A 19,976-nucleotide genomic window follows, 5' to 3' on the forward strand; every position below is an offset into this window, starting at 1 on the left:
ACCTCAGGCAGCTGATGTTGGGTGTTACGAAAGGGAAGCAATTTGTTTTCTAATTTATTCCTCTTTTCAGGAATAGGAAGAGGCACTCATGGGATTCTCTGCTTCAGGTGTCAAAGTTACATCACTGGCCTTGGGCCAGTGATTTTCATTTGCAAAATGAAGCCAGGGAAGATCCTGATCATCCATTTTCAGAGTCAGGACTGGTTTAGCTTTCATAGGTGGAATTTTAGATATGACACTATTAAGTAGTGAGTGGACGTATGAGGACACAGCGATTTCACCAAGTAGTCCTTTATAAGTGAGCTGGAACTGAACTGAACAGCTCAGCCGGCCTGCTTTACATAGGCAGCCGGCTGTCAACATTGTAACAACAACAGCCCAGGGCTCCCCGCCTAAATAAACTGATGTGGACCTGAGTGAAAACTACTGTATATACACAATACCCCTGGTGGCCAGGGTGAGAACTTCAATACATAACAGACACAGCGGTATCCACTTGCCCTGCTGAATTATATGATATATGACTTTACTGGGGGTTACAGCTGCAAAAGGTTTGCAAGAGAGAGAGAGAGAGAGAGAGTTAAGAATAACAAAAGGGAGGAGGGGTTTGGTATGTATGAAGCAAAAGGAAGAACAAGGAGACGGTAGGTCCATAGAGAAATGTTAGCAAGTGGCAGCGAGAAAGTGGAATTGCTCAGTTGCTACTTTGCATCCATTTATCACGCAGGGGAAACTGTGTTCTACTTAGCAAGAACAAATCAAATTATGGAGAAGGAGTTGTAGCCCAAGATAAGTAAAAAGATAGAATGGGATTATCTAGCCACTCTAAATGAAACCAAGTCTTCAGGGCCAAATGAATTGCATCCTGATGTACTAAAAGTACTATTAGATGTAATCTCGTGTTTTTAATTTTCTTGGAAAGCAGGTAAAGGACCACAAAACCAGAGGTGGCCAAATGTTGACCCCATCTTAAAAAAAAATGGAGGGAGGGAATCTAGTCAACTATCCAATGGGCAGCTTGACGCGAATACCTAGAAAGATTCCAGTTTTGATAGAATTGTTAGAGAACAGTTCCAAAGTGTTAAAAGGTAAGTATTTCTGACATTCGGTGATTGGTGTCAACACAGCATGATAACATGCCAATTGGGGGAGGGGAGCTGTAGGAGGTAGTCATCATACTAGCTAAGCTAAGAATTACAATCAGTCATTCTTTGAGTTTTGCTTATAAAGTCCACAAACCACAGGTTGGGGAACTCTTCCCTAGATTGCCCTAGATTGGTAAGTAAGAAGATAGGTAGGTGGGGACTGGTAGAGGGCTGACTGAGCTTCGTGGGGAGCTGCCCCACCTGCCCTCCACTGGTCATCAGGACTACTTGGCATCCTTTCACACATTGATCTGATTAGGATCGCTCCTGCTTGGAACATGGAGAAGCCTTTACAAAACAACGGCCCTGCATGTTATAGTCAGAGAGGAGGCTCTCACCAATCCATCTTGTGTTCTTGGAATTCGGAGACAGAGCCTTTTTGGATATAATGACAGTAAGAATATTGGAAATCTTCAGAAAAAGGAGAGATGGTTCCGACATTAACATTAGAAAACAAAACAAAAAACGAATCTAAGGAGGACTAAAATCTACATTACCTGCATTGCCTTTTAGTACACGCAGGTGAATTTTCCTGTGAAAGTATTAAGCAGCTTTGTCATGACTGCCATAATGATATGCTGCATAAAATCAATTTCATGCCGCAACCACATTCATTGGGGGGAGGGCAGTGTGTGGTGTAGGGGGGGGAGCCAAGAGTTGTTGTTTTCTCTGAAAAGTGTTCAAGAAATGCTGTACCAGGTGGGAAGATAATGAATATGCCCGAGGCTTATTCCTTTGCAGGTGTTTTTGAACAATTCCACCTCATTTCCTTCCCAACTCCCTGTCCTTTGTCTTTTGCCCTTCAGGCAAGGAACCTTTGAGCAAACAAAAGGTCATGCATAAAGCATCTTTCTGTTAAACTTAGCTAAAACCAGTCTTGCAAAAAGAGATTTTAACTACACTGTTGGGTCATTATTTCTCTCTTTCCAATAAGCCACCTTTTCTTAACTGGGCAAATCAATGCAGAATTTGAAATAAGAACCCCTTCCTCACTTTAGGACTTCTGCACAGAGATGTTATCCAGACTACATAAAAAAGCCATTGCACTTAGTCTTACAAAGGGATCCAATAAGAGTATTTTGTTTTGTGACTCATTCCCCAAAAGCTAGGGTGACCCAGGTGGCGCTGTGGGCTAAACTACTGAGCCTAGGGCTTGCTGATCAGAAGGTCGGCGGTTCGAATCCCTGTGACGGGGTGAGCTCCCGTTGCTTGGTCCCAGCTCCTGCCAACCTAGCAGTGCGAAAGCACGTCAAAATGCAAGTAGATAAATAGGAACCGCTACAGCGGGAAGGTAAACAGCGTTTCCATGTGCTGCTCTGGTTTGCCAGAAGCGGCTTTGTCATGCTGGCCACATGACCTGGAAGCTATACGCCGGCTCCCTCGGCCAATAATGCGAGATGAGCACTGCAACCCCAGAGTCGGTTACGACTGGACCTAATGGTCAGGGGTCCCTTTACCTTTTACCCCAAAAGCTACTTTGTACCCTCATGGTTTGGTCCTAACAAGAGCCCTTGGCAGCTTGCAATTAAATATACATTTACAATAAAATGTGAGAGCACAGAACAGAAATATCAAAATATTAAACACAGGAGTCTGTGATGAAACCATAAATACCACAGCTAGGTGTCTAGGTGGGAGGATTCAGCAGAGACCAAAGCCCTGGCTAAACAAAAGCATCTTCGTTTTATGTTTCAAAACTTCACATATTCAAAAAATAATGTGAGAACTGAACATCTCTGGGGTTCGTTCCACAATTGAGGAGGCCACAACTGAAAAGGTTCACTATTGTTTCCGCTTAAATTCAGTTGTTGACCATAAGGGGAGAGGCAGGTTTAAATGGGAATGGAAGAATGGGTCCTCAGATATCCTGGTTCTAAACTATTTAGAGCTTAGTGTAATTAAAAGCATGTGTCTTTGCATTTCCCTTGTTGGCTCCAAAGCTCTAAAGTCTTGTCTACTTCAGTGTCTGATATGCTCTGGTGCCATTCTCTTCTTCTTCTTCTGCAATTCCTACTCTGGACTCTGAGTCCAAGACTCTTCAGTTGCTTTAAAAATTTAGGAATAAATAAATAAATAATCTAACTTTCCAGATTTATGTAAAATTCTAACCCTAGTCTGACTAAGTGCTGTTGGGTACTTGGCATTCTTCCTGGAGTCAATTATACTTGAGACTAGAGAAATCATTAGGTGACCAAGGCTGCAATCCAAACTTCCCTTGTGCTGGAATGAGGTAGGGGGTGCTGGATTGAGCAAAGTTGTCCCTCTGTTTATTCTGCTGGTTTAGCTGCCTTCCTTTCAGCACAGATCCCGCCCTTATGCTCACCAAATGGGATATTCCCAGGGCAGGCACTGAGCTGGCCTAGAATCTGCTGGATACTGAGTCACTCTCACAGCCTTCACTGGCCAGCACTGAGCCTGATCCTGGCCTGATTGCTGCACCAGCCTAAAACTGGCACAGGGATAAGGTCCGAACTGCCTGTCTTCCTCCTGCTGCAGCTGTGTATGATAGTGACTCTGCTGCTACTCTGCAGCATTTACCTGGGATTAAGTCCCACTGAATTCAGTACGATTTACTTCTCTGTAGTCGTGGTTAGGATTGCATTGTAAGTCTGGCTCCAACCCAATACTAATAGAAAGGGCTGATTTCTCAATTAGGTTTTCTTTGTTTTTAGTGTTCTCAGTGTAGAGAAAAATATCTGATCTAACAACGAATGCTCAATGATGGATGCTCTGACCTCTGATTTATATGCCCAGCCCAGCAGTATGAAATGTATTTTGGCAGCTGACAAACACCGTTCGCCATCCTCATGCCATTTTTGGCTCTGGTGATCTTTAATTATGAAAAGCAGCGTGATGATAATAGACATTAGCATCTATGCGACAGTCCATATCATCAGAGCAAAGCAGAAATGTCTCATGTGCTGATGTGTTGGTAGATAATTAATATCACAACTTTCATTTCACTGGGTATCTCTTCCAATATTTGAGACATCTGTTAGAAGCAAAAATGTGGCACAAATGGCAAAGCTTTATTGTGATCTGTAAGTGATAACATCTAATTAAATCTGTCTGATCCTATTACACAGCCAGTTGCACTATCTTATTAACTGTCACATACCTGGATTTTATTTGAGGCCTGTTTCCAATGCCCATTACTAATTTCTGACTCTTCAACCTTTGCCTTGCGTGAAACTACTGTAAATAATATGCATGGGAATCCAGTGCTTAAAAATCCATTCCTTTGTCTCTAGTTACAGTTTTGATTTATTCTCTAAACTCTTGGCTGAAAGATGCTTTTCAAAAGGTAAACGTTTTGTTGTAGGCTCGGGGCAAAGAGTTAGATGGCTTTGCGAGGGATTAAGTATGTGAAAACCTTCTCTGTAAGGTGTACATTTTGAACACAGAGAACTACCTCCACACAGTTCATATCTGTGGCAGAATTCTGAGGTTTCTCTAAGTATTTGTTAAGACAGTCTCAGGAACACCCATGTATAACTTATTTTACAAGTGAAATGACCTGTAGCATTGTTTAAATGCTGGTCCTCCTTAGCCACATGGTCCCCTCTCTGCTCAAAAATGATCAGGCAGAGCAATCTAAACTACAGGAATCTGTGGCTGTTGGTAATCTGCAAGTGGAAATACTATTGCATCCAAAACCTGCTCAGTGGTGGCTGAGAGGGGCTATAGCTTGAGGAAAGCCCATGACGGTCAAATTAACTGTGTACCACAACATGAAATGTCCTGGCCACTGAGGGTCCTTTTCTAGGGTCCTATGCCACCTTCTGAGTTGTGGTTGGTAGAGACGCATGAGCCAGTGTTTTCTGCTCTAACTTCCAAACTGTGGAACTTCCTGCCCTGGGAGATCCATCTAATTTCCTTGCCTCTTAGTTTCTGCTGGCAATCGCAAATGTTTTCATTTAGGTAGATTTCTAGCCTGTGCAATTGTCTTTATATTGCTTTCTGGGTTCTCTGAATTTATAGTTTTTGCCCACCTTATATATTTATTCATATTTTGTTGTTCTTATAGTTTATTGTTTTCTCTTATGTTACCTGTCTTGAGTGCTCGGTGAGTGGAAAGGGCAGAATATATATTTTTTATTTTATTTAATATAAAACAAGGGGCTGTCTATTTCCCCCCAAATACTATTACGTGTGATAAACTTCTAAACTTTGCTTGCCTCATTTGTTTCCTTCTGCTTTCAACTTCCAGGAATGAAAGAAGAATATCAAAAAAATCAGTAGTCATAGTAGGCAGGATATAATTCTGAAAACAGGATATATTTATTTTGAAATTGTGCCATGTTAACTGTATTGCATATGCCAATGGAAAAAAATATGAATGAAACATGGCAACTGGGGTTTCGAAATTCTGAAATATCCTGAATATGAATAGAGTTAAGAATGGTTTCAATACTTTAATTCCCTCACTCCCTTCAGATTTCTGAATACGAGAAGCAGTGGAATCAAAGCAACACAGACGTCACTGGAGGACGAGGAGACAGGATGTCAAATGACCAAAGGCTTTTGATGTAACCGAAATGTAATCTATTTTTTTCCTCAAGACATAGTTTAAATTTCAGTCATCCTAACTGTAAACCCTCGAGGTGACATAAGTTTTTGTTCCTCTTTTTCCACTTTCTCTTTAAAATCTTAACTCTTTGCAGTATTTTTTTCTGTATGAAATTCAAAACCAGAAGGAAAGCAGGTAGATTTGTCTGAGGCAGTTGTTGGCATCCATCTGTCTCAGGAGGCAATGGAGGGGTGCACCTTTGCAGGTGACACCAAGCAGAGGTAGAGGAAACAGGGTTTGGTGGGGGCAGACCGCCCCAGGTGTCTTCGCTGAGGAGGGTGACACTTGGTGCACCGCCCGCCCGCGACTCCCAAGCCTACCCCAAGCCCTCAGGGGAAGCCACTTTGCCGGCAGCATCTCCCCCTTTCCCCTTTCACAGCTGGGGGGAGGCTGAAACATCTGTTTGTGCTATAGCCAGATGTCTTGGGAGGAAAGATTTATTTAGCAGCAAGGAGAAGATCCTGCTGTAAACAATGACCAAGCAGATGACCAGAAAGAGCTGGAGTTAGCAGTGGGATGACAAGTCTCTCTGTTTTCTCTGTACCCTAACTGGGTTAACAGCTCCTTACTGAATTCACCCTGGCAGAGTTCCTGAAACTTCCCAGCTTAGCTCCAGCACTAGGTGCTGGCCACGAACACAGAGATTGGTTGTGGAATAGCATAGAATGTGACCCCGTGATTCTGTGCTGCACAATGGGAATGCAGGGTTACCAGTTTCCTGGATTTCTTCCTTATCTCTATCTGGTTATCAAAAGAGAGGATTGGGAAACGAAAACAAACAAAACCGAATTCATAGCTTTCCCCATATGTTTCTTTGTTAATGTGCATGGTCAACTGCTGTAGTGGTCATCTACTTATTATTAAGCTCTCTCTCTCTCTCTCTCTCTCTCTCTCTCTCTCTCTCTCTCTCTCTCTGTGTGTGTGTGTGTGTGTATTTAAGCTGACCATGGAATATATTGAGCCAGAACTGGTCAAGTTTCTGCCACCGTTTTGCATTACGAAAACATGGCAACCGTAGAGAAAATTGCCTTTATATAATGATAGGTGGTTGTAGATTAGAAATAGGAATGGATTGCACTTTTCTCTGCATGCCTGTTATTGTGTTCTGCTCCTAAGTATTGCTGCAACAGTGGCTCAAGTCTTTAATTTTCTGTTGCTGATTGTATGTGATTCACGTCCCAGTATCTGTAGTTTGTGAGACAGGGGCTGTCATTCATCATATGTGAGCCATTTATCTGGCAGAACAAGCTCTACATTTTAAAGGTTCTGCATGTTCTCTTGCATTTAGCTTGACTCATCATTTTCCCATTCAAAATCAGTTTCTGCTCCCATGAGAAATAACAAAAATACATATTTTAGTAACGTCACTGTATTCTGTCTAATGTAACAGCAGTGATTTAAGATTTTGAATCAGTTATTTGGATCAGTTATTTGGATCAGTCGGAAGTAAAAAAAAAACCTCTCTGAAATGAAGCATTCTTCATATTTTGCATGTCCTCTTACTTTTTCAGAGCTGTTGGCAACAAGCTCAATTTGAACTCTCCTATTTTGAAAAATCAGTATGAAAACAGAGGAGAAAGAATGGATGCACGGGCAGGCTGCACAAAACAAGCATGCCTAAAAGTAATACTGAAACTACGGAGGAGGGCAGAAAGAAATACATCAGCAAGACAACTAGGATAAAGATGATGTTCTACAAGTATAATGATCAATCCATATGCAGCTGTTACTAATGATAACTAAATGGAATTTCATTGTTCAGAACCAGTATACCTTTAAGTGTCAGATACTGGAAACCAGAAAATAGGATTGCCTTGCTGTCCTTATGCCCTCCTTGTGGTTATCAATGCACAACAACAACAATGCACTTAAACAACGTTGCAATCCAAATCCCTATGGGGCGTGGGTGAGTGGGTTGGATGAGGTAGGGGAATGCCTCTGCCCAGACCAAAACAGTTCTGCCAGCCTTTGCCTGCAGTGGCAGCAGCTGGTTGAGCTACTCACCTGGCTTCCCAATGTTGTGTGTTGCTGGCAGTTACAGAGAGGGGAAGAGGCAAGGCAACAGTGGCAGGAGTGGTGGGTTGGCTCCACTGAGAAGCCCACACGGCACCCAGCTCCCCACTGCCTTGACCCTCATTCTCTTGGTAGCCAGCAGCCATGCACAGCATTGGGAAACCAGGTGGGCAAGGCTGCCACGCCTGACCTACCCCCACCTGCTGCTGCTAGCCTGTGGAGTCACTTCATCCAGCACAGAGCTCCCAGTTCCACCCACCCAAGGTGCAAGTGGCTGTAAGTATTTCTGGTGGGATTTTAAGGCACAAAGACTTAAAACAGGGAGGAACTGAGCTGGCCTGGGACCCACCTTCCACCTTGAGCAGCGTGAATGGCAGGGCTGTGGGTGCAGCCGTAGCTATGCTGCTCCATCAATCCTCATTGCTGCCCAACCAGGGTTAGCACTACTCTGTGTGTCAACTCAAATCAATTGACTCCCAAGGTTAGTCAGAATGCCTGTCAACATTTTCACAATTAGTTTGCTTATTTTACTTTGAGTATTGTATAAATCTATACTAGCTTTCCTCTACAATGCTTTAAAAAATTTAAATATCCCTTGAAGGTGCCTCTTATCACCGTGCATGTGATGCCAGCTCGTGTGAGGATAACCCAGGAGACCAAAGGCCCATATTAACCAGTAGCTTTCATTAACAACACAAATTATGCCAATAATGCATTTAATGCTATTGACCTAGTAATACAGCATGTTGCATTGCTGAGGTTTTCCCCCCTCTTCTTTCCCTCCTTTTCCTGACTATGCTAAAAATATACCAGAGTTCTCTTTCCAAAGAATTTGCTTTAAAGAAAATAATTGTTCTGAGGAATAGTGTTTATCAGCAGATAAACCATTCTCTAAATTCTTGAAGTTAAGCCAAAAGAGTCCCATGTGTCAACTTGCTCTGGAAGGATTCCATAACCGATGTGGAAATCGTTAATATTTCAGATGCCTTTAAAACTTGAATGATATTTAAAACAGCTGAATTTCATTTAAGATGAGAAAATTATATCCCTCCCCAATCTGTATTGATACTACCATACTACCAAGTCAGTTGAGAACCCTATTTTACCCTTCCTAGTACAATTTGTCACCCATTAAAGCAGCATTCCTAATCCTACAAACCTGAGTGTCAGCACTATTTAGTTCAGTGGAACTTCTGAGTGTACATTGCTAGGTTTGCACCTTAATACAGAAATATTTATATTGGAAGGGAGAATCTTTCTCCCATATTTTACCGTAATTTTATCAGGCAAATTCAACTGACCAAAAGGTAAGCTGGCTTAACAATTACATTGAAAAAATGTAATCGCAAATCAGTGCTGGAATCTAATTTGGAATCTAGTTTGGAAGGATCTCGGATCATAACAGAGTTTGTCTTAGCATTCACAATGTCAAATCTACAGAGAATCTTCCCCAATTGAGGGTGCAATTGTAGAGTTACACTGCATCTCGGGGCCACAGGATCTGGGATTTTGTGTTTGTGTGTTTCCCATTTCCCTCTTGGACTGACCACACATTTGATATGCTGGCAATTCCACTGGTTTATCAGCATCGGGTTCTGCATAATGTTGAGTACAGTATAGGGTAACACTCCCCACCCCAGACTTGGGAGGCCTAGGTATAGGGAGGTTTGTCTTTTGTTTGATTTTGTTTCTGAAGAGGCACACCCGGTGCATTTTGACCTTCTACTGTTCACTGTTAAGACCCTGAAGGGGCAATTAATTTCCCACAATTTATATATACTGTACGTAATGCATGCTGTTCTTCACAGTGCATGTGTACCTAATTGTAGTAACTAGGCATAAATCTAGTACAGTTTAAATGTAATTATAATTTTCAGATGGGAGACTATAGTTTAAATATAGGTTAGATGTGATTATCAAGTTGGTACATTGACTGAACTCGTTCTCAGATTGAGGCAATACTTGGCAATGAATATTGGAAGAAAACGGTTCACTGTTCTTAAAGCAACAAGATACAGTTTCACCAAACTGGTGTGCAGCATTCCATCAGCATTTTTCCCTACAATGTTTTAGATTATGGATTTTATCTGAAGAGGATTTTATATTAGGGTTGTCAGAAGAATCAATGAATAATTCTAATAAGGGAGGTTGCCTAGTTGGAGAAAGTTTCAGAGGATACATAAAAGGATAAGAAAAGGTTCAGGAAACAGAAAATTAGGCCTGTTGTAAAGAAATAATATATTATTACAGGTAATCAGAGAAGTATATCTTGCAATATGACATTGTGATGCTTGGGGTTGAAAAACCATAGCATACTCTGAGCATTGTGTACAAAGTCTCAAAAATCATTTGAAATTTCATAATCCTGGAGAATTTTCATATGAGATTATAACATTAGATTCAACATTCATATATCATACAGGAAGTCTTAGGCACTTCTGATGTGTATGTGACCGCGTGTGTGTGCAGCATGCTGAACCCGGAAGTGATCCAAAAACATCACAAAAAGAGGTGGAACAGGGTGGGGGCAGAATGGATTCTTTGTAGGCCTTTTTAATGGTGTTTCAAATATACGTGATTTCACTTAAACATGTGATGCCTTGGAATGTAACCCCCACATAAATTGGGAGTTGGGAGTTGAACTGTAATAAGGTCAGTACTCTCATTACTAGTTGCACTAAGAACAAGTAGGACCTGCAAATATATATATATCCTCTCCTCATAGTAGAAGCTTTCCTGTTTGGGGTTGCAGCCAAATACATGCTCCTTCAATAACTATAAACTGTTACTGGCTGCAGCAGAGGAGTCCGTTCCACACCCTTCCTGCTTTTCATTTTGCTTTTCCAACTGATAACCAATTGACCGCAGTAAAGATTGATTGATTGATTGATACCCAGCATTCCATGGCAACTCAGCATGCAAAGTCTTCATTGTGTTGTTTTGGGGGGTTGCCCCCTTAGTATTTCATTTTGTTTTAAATAATTTGTACATCTGTAAACTTCTGGTTCCCCAAGTATGCTGATACCTCCTCCTTGATTCCTTGCTGTTAGAGGGATATGATTGCATGGCATGCAGTAAACTCCACACTTCAGGTTTTGTTGAGTCCTAGGGAGCACACACTGGTAGGCTCCCACTTCCATTGATGGTCTGGGTAGACAGCAGTGCTCCAAGTAACACTGAGCTTCTAGGTCAGTTATGGCGAACCTATGACACGCGTGTCAGACGTGACACGCAGAGCCCTCACTGCTGGCACGTGCCCCATTGGCCCATTCGCGCTGTTGTTGTTGTCCCCACCCCCCATTTGTTCTCCCGCTCCTCCTATAGCTTGTCTCCGCTACAGCTTGTCTCCGTTGTTGCTGGAAGCCAGAGATTGGTTTTTTAACCCATTCTGTGCTGCTTTTTTTGGCACTTTGGCAGACTATGTCGGTGCTGCGTGTTAGTTCCAGCGAAGGTATTATTCATCATTAATTTCTGTGCTCCCCCCCAAAAAAGTGCAGCAGCTTTGGGGCATCCCCCCAAAAGCAAAGCAACTTTTGCACCCCCCAAAAAACCTCCAAAATTTTGATTAGCAGCTCCCCCCAAACAGCTCAACAACTCTGGGCACTTTGTGATAAATAAGGGTTTTTTTGTTTGGTTTGGTTAAATAATTAGTTTTTGGTTTATTAAATACAGTTATATATTACAATTATACATTTTTGTTATTTAAACTATAAATATCGTGAAATTATGTTTTTTTTCTCGAAGTGACACACCACCCGAGTTATGCTCGGTTTTTTGGCGAATTTTGACAGACCAAGCTCAAAAGGTTGCCCATCACTGTTCTAGGTCTACTTGTTCCATTCACATGCTTCTTTGGATCCAACTCATATCCTATGTTAAGGTATTGTTATGGGTGCCATACACCCGTATTATGAGTTTCAGACTCCCCTGAGTTATGAGTTTCTGGGTGCCAGACACTGAAATCCTGATGAGGAAACCGCCTGGGGTGATGGGCATTAGGAGAACAAAAGGAAGGTGATGAGCCAGTAGCAAAGCTGAAGAGAGGGGGCTCTGTTCCAGATGACGAATCAACACAGAGGTAGTTAGAAGACAAAGGCAGTATTTGAAGGAGAGTTTTTAAGGTTGGCCATGATATCACCTAGAGGGGAAAATGTTTCAGGCTGTTAAAGGCAGAAAGCTTGAGAGACAGTCAGAGGACGATGGTTGTTTTCTGTTTGATTCCAAGGCTGCAGCTTTGAGAGAAACAATACCCTTTTGGGGTGTTAATGCTGTGAAACCCATCCATTGTAAGCTTAGGTTGTATATATGTGTAAATAAACCATATATCATAAAGACATTGCAGTCTCCACTGTGCCTCATTCCCAAAAGGAAACATGAACCCTGGAACTCCTGCAATCTTGTACTGCTCGGAGATTGGAATGGCATGCAACAATACTTAATATGGTGTCTGATATGACCCATTGTCACGGGCATTATCTGCTTATGTAAAAGGATTTCCCTTTTTTAATAGTAAGGGTGGTTATTACTTGTTCTGCAGAATTTCACAAGTGGCAATGAAGGGTGTAGGGGACTTTCACATGATTGTACTTCCTAGAGCATTCATGTGTGGCAGAGCTGTACTTGCAGATTAAGAGGTATTTGGCAAAAGTCAGAGCCTGTCCCAAAGCGACTAAGTCAGATGCTGCATTTTTCTGAGCGGCAATAGCAATGGACAGAATTAATTAGTTGCCTCAAGAATTCTTTTGTATCTAGAATATATCACAGCAATTGACTGATTCTTCTCTTGATGTGCCCTAGACATGGCCCAACATAAAATCTAGTTTGCTTCTACTGAGTAAAAAAAAAATCCCCTATATGAATAGTGAGAAAACCAATTAACTTGAAAACTGAAAAGTCAGATGTTATGCAAGAGAGTCTGCAATGAGTCAGCACCATTTGTCGTAGAATGACTTGGATTGCAGCATACATGCAAATGAAGGACTTCTTAGGTTTCTTAAAGATCTTAGTAAACAGTTATGATTCTTCACATAGTGCCTTGGTTTTACTTTCTAAGTGTATTATGCAAAGGCACTCCCCACCACAAAATACCCAGAAACATCTTGTGACAATATAGTAGTAAGGCTTGAGGGATTTCCTCCCACTTGGTTGCATACTTTGACATAGTTTCTATTAAATATACTGTTGCTTCAACATTGCCTACGTGTGTTAGCTGCTGGTTGTGAACTTCTTCTTTTTTTTATGTCTGAATTCAGAGTACACCTGACATGGATCCCCATCCTATTGCACGACAATACAAAGGTATAATATTTTCTGCAGTGGTCAGCTCCTGGTACTATGTAGAAGGAACTGCAAATCATGCTCTGTGTGATGACCACTGTTGTTCATGTACTGGTAACCTCAAGGCTGGGTTATTGCAAGGCTGCCCTTCAGTTTGATCTGGAAGGTGCAGCTGGTACGGTACAAAATCCAGTGGCTCAGCTGCTCACTCTGACAGAATATCACCAATTAGCTGCTGCACTAAGTTCAAGGCGCTGGTTTTGGTGTACTGTATGACTGCGTCTAACATGCATTTAACCTGTGCGATTTCAACCACATGCAGTTGAAGTCCAGCTGGTTGAAATCCCACAAGTTAAATGCAGAGCTGGCATGAGAAGAGAGTCTTGCTTTCCAAGCAAGGCTCTCTCCTCTTGGAAGGTCTGGGATGCTCCCATGAAATCTAATGGGAACTTGGGAGGCCCCATGGCAGGCACCCCCAAATTGGCCCTCCAGATTACAATTCCCATCATCCCTGACCACTGGTCCTGTTTCCTAGGGTTGATGGGAGTTGTAGTCCCAAAACATCTGGAGGGCCGAGTTTGGGGATGCCTGCCCCATGGGATCTTAATTCTGGAGCTGGTGTACTGGTGCCAGAAGCCTCAGGATGCTCACATGGGGAGTTGGTTCCAAGGGTTTGAGAATACATATTTTCCCATATACATGAAACCCTTGGAACCGAACTCCTGCATAAGACGTGATTATACTGTAGAGCTTGGGACCAGGATACCTCAGATAGGGGATATCTCATCCCTTATATAACCAATCTAGTCACTGTGCTCTGCCAGATGAGGTCCTCCTGCAGATAGGATCTTATCAGAAGTTCTGTTCCTTACACTGTAGGAACTGGGCCTTTAGGGTTATTGTACCTAGCCTTTGGAATGCCCTCCCCTTGAATATTAGACACCATCTCTGCTGTCTTTTTGGTACACACTGAAGTCTTTAATCTTTAAACAAGTCTTTTAAGCTTATATCTTGAATCTGCACTGGGGTTTTAAAAATATATGCCTTTATTGTTTTATTACTTGTTTGTTGGCCTATGCTCCTTTGGGAGAAAAGGGTGGAGTATAAAATGAATGAATAAATATTGTACTACAAAGCAGTAAATGTTGGATACAGTTGATCGGAGTAATATATTGGATATGATGGGAATGAGACCCGGAGAACATGGTATATATCAAGGTGTTTCATGGAAGATGCTAATGAACGTTGAATTACACCCGTCACAAATTGAATGCAGCAAAAGGCAGGATCAAATGGCAACTAGAGCCTTTTGTAAATTGGTAATGAACTGTATTGAAATGAAACACATCAAATATATGTAGAGAGGATATTGTTTTAAGCTTTGCAGTTCTGTTCCTAGTTCCATCAGCTAAAATCATAGAGGCTAGAAATTTGCCTCCCCCACACTACTTCAAAAGCTGCCTCCTCAGTGTACCTTTACATTGCTGAGTGTAGTGAAGGTCATATGGAGGAGGAGTGAAAACCAGAAATGTTGCAGTGCTTTTGTGCTTTTTGCTATCAAAAGTGCTGCATGTAGGAAGTATTCCTTTCTTTTATACCTTTGCTTTCATTCACAAATTAAATGTGATAGATTAATCACATAGATTGAACAGCTACCACAGTCATCTTATTACTGTACTTGCTAATTTTATTATAAAAAAGCATTTGTCATATCATCTTGTTTTGTCTTTCTTGATCAAATGGCAAAAGAACTGTCATAGTTTAAAATGCAAGAGGAGTTGAATTGGAGTGTTGCTGTCTCCCACCTACTTAAACCTCTTGATTTACATAAGGTGCTATTTTCACCATTGTGGGAATCATCAGCAAAATGATTACAGTTTTTGCTGACGACAGAGAGAAATTTAGTATAAATGCCCTGACTATTTTTATCCCTGAAAATAATGTATTGTTATTAATACTACTACCAATAATATTGTATCGCACCACTTTCTGCAGAGCATTCATGTGGATTAAAATGTGCTCTATTTTTCCAGGTTCAGAAGGAGACTTGATGCTCTCTGGAATGGGCTCAATTCCAAAGGACAAATAATGGAGAGGAGGAAAAAAGAGCTCCCTCTCAAATGCATATCTTAGCTCAGTAGTTCCCAAACTTTTTTTTTTTTTTGCTTCACAGGCCACTTGGAAAAATGCTGAGGGTCTTTGTTAACTGACTCATGGACCTGCTCGGTCGGCTCCCATGCGCCATGCTAAACCGGCACGGAGCAGACTGGGGACCGCCTTCCGTGACACTGGCCAGCTTCCCATTGGCTGAAGGAAGCTGCACATGCCTCCTCCACACCGTAAGGAGTGCTGGAAATAGCGTTTGCGCACTCCAGCCTCCCGCGGCGTGAACCGGCGCAAGCCACAAAAACTTTGCCGACCCTTGCTGTACAGTGTAGTGCATTTATGGACAATCCACAGGTTCAGAGGCTTCCAGTGCAGCCTGCATAACCGCTCTAGTCACCCTCACTGCTAAATTCCCCAGTTCCAAAATGCATGCCGCCAGCCCACCCAACCACTGTTTGGCAATCCGGGGTGGGGTGGCATTGGTCAGAGGTGCCGGTACATTAGTTGGGATTCAAGGGGCTACATGTGCAAAGAATCTTAGTTGGTCTATCCTTCTCATTGCAGATCCTTGTAACCCCACCCCCAGGGCCGTGTTAAGCATCTCTGGCACCATGGTACAAAGCTCCCTCCGGTGCCCCCCTGTTTTCCAGAGTTTTTTTTAGGGAAGATGGCGCTGCTGGCAGAGCTGGAAGAGGCGGGCAGCAGCTGGAGAGCGGCTCCTTCGGTGGGGAGGAGGTGGAGGCTGGATGCGGCGTCTGCCGGCTCAGCTGGCTGCTTTGTGCTGCGGTGGCCACGGCAGACGGAGGCTCCAGGCACGACGCGGCATAGTGGAGGCGGGTGAGGGCGGCGAGCTGATGCCGGGAGGTGCTGCGTCCAGCCTCCGCCTCTTCCCTGGTGCCCTCCAGGACTTGGTGCCCTGTGCCACTAGCCTCTATGGGTAAGATGCCCCTGCCCACCCCCAATGTTTTTGAAGGTTGGAAGACCCTTTGGAAAGGAAATCAGCAGAATTCAAGGGGCTGTGGTTGGAGACAATTCCTTAATGGAGACAATTTCCAGTCATACTCAGAGCCCTGTGAATTTAATCATGGTAGGTGGCCTTAGTTCGCCGCACCCCTAAATGCATGACCACTGTGACTACCTCACAGAGTTCCCTGTAGGGGCAGAGGTTGATGTTACATATAAATAATCTGTGCATGCCCTGTTTGCATTTTGCTGGGATCTGTATAAAAATAAGCAGTATTTTCCCCCCTAAAAAATGTTTAGGGGCATTCTCATTTTGACTCAAATCACCATTTTATAGTTCAAATCATGGAAAAATAAATACAGTAAATGGACAAAAGTACATAGATTCACAAAATGTTTAGGGGTATGCATACCCCTGCATCCCCCCAGAAAAAAAGCACTGAAAATAAGAATAAGATGTATTTAAGTAGCTTATCTTTAAAAGGCATTGCGGTTTCCCTGATCCTTATGCGGAGGGCTTTCCTCTCAGCCCCACATCTTTGTGTCTTTTTCAGGTTTATTCCCACTTCTGTATTGCACCTGAGAAAATGGGGTGGAAATGCAGGAAGAGACCCTTGACAGTTCTCATGAGAGGTACGTCCAAAGCAGGGCTATCTTAAGTGTACCGGGCGCCGTGGCGTGATGATCCCTCCAGTGCCCCATACGCTCCGCCAGGCAGGGCCAGGTGCAGCGGGCAGCCTGCTTGGCTGAAGTGAGACAACAGCAGCGGCAGCTTCAGCCACCGCTGCCGGGAAAGGAGCGGGGCGAGGCGCAGGCGGAGGTGCAGGCGCGAGCGGCTCCAGTGCTTCCTTGATGCACCCCCTGCTGGGCGGGTGCCCTGGCGCACTGCGCCAGTCAGCCCAATAGGAAGGATGGCCCTGGTCCAAAGATATCATATTTGCAATTGGGGAGTTAGTGGCTTGCAAAGAATGAAGTCTGATTCTGAACAATCAGGAACTTCAAATGGGCAGTTGGGTGAATGATCCTTCCCCGCCTTTTCCCCTTGAAGGAAAGAAAAGACCTTAAAGTCAAACCTATTAATTCTGAAACAAATAGCATTTATGCTTCTAAGCTGCAGGGCTATTACTGAATGTACCAATTCCAAGCAAAGAGAAAATGTAGCAGCACAAAAGAAGCTCCTGGCAGTAGTCAATTTGTTAAGAGTATTACTTAGAAACAACAATTGCTCACATCTATGCAACAAACTACTCCTCCCACAGGCTCAATCACTCTTTACAAAACTTCATGCCATAATTGTCACGCCTGCTTCACAGTGCACAGTATGAATCTCTGTTGCTAAGTCTCTCTTCGTTTGTTCTTTGTTCAGAACCCCGGTGGACTATTCAAAGAAACAAGAGTCCAAGATGAAATGTGTATTACACAAGAGCTACATTGCTCCTAGTGAACTACAGCCACCTTCTGGGAGAATGCATAGCAGCAATTTATTTGAAGAACCTAATTCAACTTTTCAGAGAAGTCATTGCTGTGCTGGGCTTTCGAGGGTTCTACGGTCACCCCTAAAATGTCAAGAGAGAAAAAACAGGCCCCATGAATGGTCACCTTCAGGTGTTAAAGGAGCCTTGAATGCTTACGTGTTGGTGAAGCACAAGAATACCAAGGTAGCTTCTTGAAACAAATGTAGTCAAACTGTGACATTTGCAGTTTTGTTGCCAAAATGGCACCATCCATGCCCAAGAGAGGAGGTAACCACAGTCTCAGGGGAAACCCCATATTTTGCAGAAGTACAAAAAAATCCTTAGGAAAAAAATCCCTAAAGGGGAAAATCCCCTCAAATAGTCTAATGAGAGCCAAACCTGATCAATGTTCATGAAATCCTGACTGGCTGTTAGGGAAAGGAGGAGAACTGGGGAACAGGAAAACTGGGGCTGGTGAGAAGAGGGAAGGGAATAGTGTGGCCAGCAAAAAGGCATGGCTGGCTGGCATACTATAGAGAAGCATGCCATACTTCGACATTTTGTTGCAGGTTCCACTTGTAGATTGCCAGGAGAAATAAGCCAGTTTTGCCAGGCCATCTTTGTTGGTTGTGCTCACTGTGGTGGTGCCTTCCAGATGTTTTGGACTGGGTGGGGCTGTTAAAATTATAGTCTAAAAATATCTGGCGGACACCTGGTTGGCAAAGGCAGAGTGACACAGACAAGTGAAGAAGATAATTTCATCATGAGTTAGCTCACTCTCCATCTACCATCCCCATCCACCCCCCATTGCTAGATCCCTGTGGTTCCTTGAAGGAAAAGCACTTTTCACATACAAATTAGAACTGAATCATAAAATGGAAATTTAAAATAAGGCTACTATAAAGGTATTGAAAGTTAATTCCATCAGAATCAATAGGATAATGAGGATGGTTATTCTGTCAAGATTTCTGTTTCTGTTTATTGTACTGTAGTACCTCCATCATTGGATTAAGGCATAGCTGCCAAGTTTTCCCTTTTCTCACGAGGAAGCCTATTCAGCATAAGGGAATTTCCCTTAAAAAAAGGGAGAACTTGGCAGCTATGATTAAGGAGAACTAAAAAGTTGGTAGAAGACCCTCGGCAGCTTTATCTGGCACTATAAATGGCCCAGATTTTATGTCAACACATAAAGCCCCCAAACAGAAGGTAGGTTTAGTGACCCCTGATTTAAGTATACATTAGTAGGCAGCAAAGTTAAGGTGGCTGAGGACCTGGTTATCTCATAATGATGATTAAGATTTATACTACCTGGAACAATCATTTACTGAAACCCCCATGAGAAACTTTGATGTGGGCAGCAAGAAATGAGAGAGGAGAAGCCATTAAACGAAACATGATATTGTCATAATTACTGACGTGTGGGATGAGTATAAAAATAAATTAAGTCCAGATATTACCTCTCTGGCTTCTATCAGACAAAATAGAATGCTTAGAAGAAGCTGGGAGTCAGATTTCATTAAATGGGAAAAGAAAGGGGTTTCAATATTTGGAGATTGAATAGACAAGACAAGAAAACTTTCAGAATGCAGGGTGGTTGCCACTATGACATAAATATTTCTATTTTTGTTGTTGCTGGAAATACTGGGCCCAACGTATGCTTAAGACAGGAATCAATTTGGGAGCGAAATGCAAGTAAACAAAACAATGGGAATCTTGTTAAAGAAAACAACAACAACCCTGTAAGATATTGGTGGATTTGAGGAGGGAAAATACAGTTACTGTAGTAGAATAAGATGGAAAAGGGAACAGGGTTGGTCAGTCTCAGAACAACAACAGAACAGGAGCTGGAGTCAGGTTGAAAGATTGTCATTAAGTTTATCCGTTCCTGCAGCACAATAGAAATTATTATTGTGGTGGTATTGCACTGTGGTGCAAGATTAATTAAATTCACTCAGTGACTGACTTCAAATGTTGGAAATGTGCAGCATGGAATGCAAATGTGTTACATGTGTAGTGGAAATGTACAATTGTAACTAGTTACTGGAGATAGATAGTATGACCTATTTTAGACACGATTGGGGTCACATTACGTCTCACCCCAATGCTGGTCCTGGTCAGTGTGACTGAAGATGAGCTGGCCATGAATTAGAAACCATCGGTCTGAGTATTATTGGTAGCAGCTACGAGAGGGTGGGGAAGAAAATGGAAACGTCCCAAGCCCCTTCTGGCTAGGAATGGTTAACAAAGTATTTGGAATTGGCTGAGATGGATACATCAGTAGACTAGATTCAAAGCAGAGAAGGAAGATTGCATAATGGTAACTTTGTTGAAAGATGACATTGCTTTGTTCATTTTTGAATGCAATGTATGGCAATGTAAGGCTTTAAAGAAATGTTCCTGTATCAACTTGTATCAGAACAAATCTGTTTGGGATGGGAGTGTTACTTT

General features: G+C 42.6%; 1 long non-coding RNA gene across 1 annotated transcript; it reads left to right on the forward strand.

Annotated features, from left to right (window-relative positions):
- The first annotated feature begins 16,582 nt into the window (after positions 1–16,582).
- On the forward strand, positions 16,583–18,984 carry LOC148684232 (uncharacterized). The gene is made up of 2 exons (XR_015946279.1): positions 16,583–16,707; positions 17,441–18,984. It is a non-coding gene; the product is annotated as an uncharacterized LOC148684232 (long non-coding RNA).
- Positions 18,985–19,976: the final 992 nt, after the last annotated feature.

This window comes from Zootoca vivipara, chromosome 11 (assembly GCF_965207765.1).
Source record: "Zootoca vivipara chromosome 11, rZooViv2.hap1.1, whole genome shotgun sequence".
NCBI classification, from domain to species: Eukaryota; Metazoa; Chordata; class Lepidosauria; order Squamata; family Lacertidae; genus Zootoca; species Zootoca vivipara.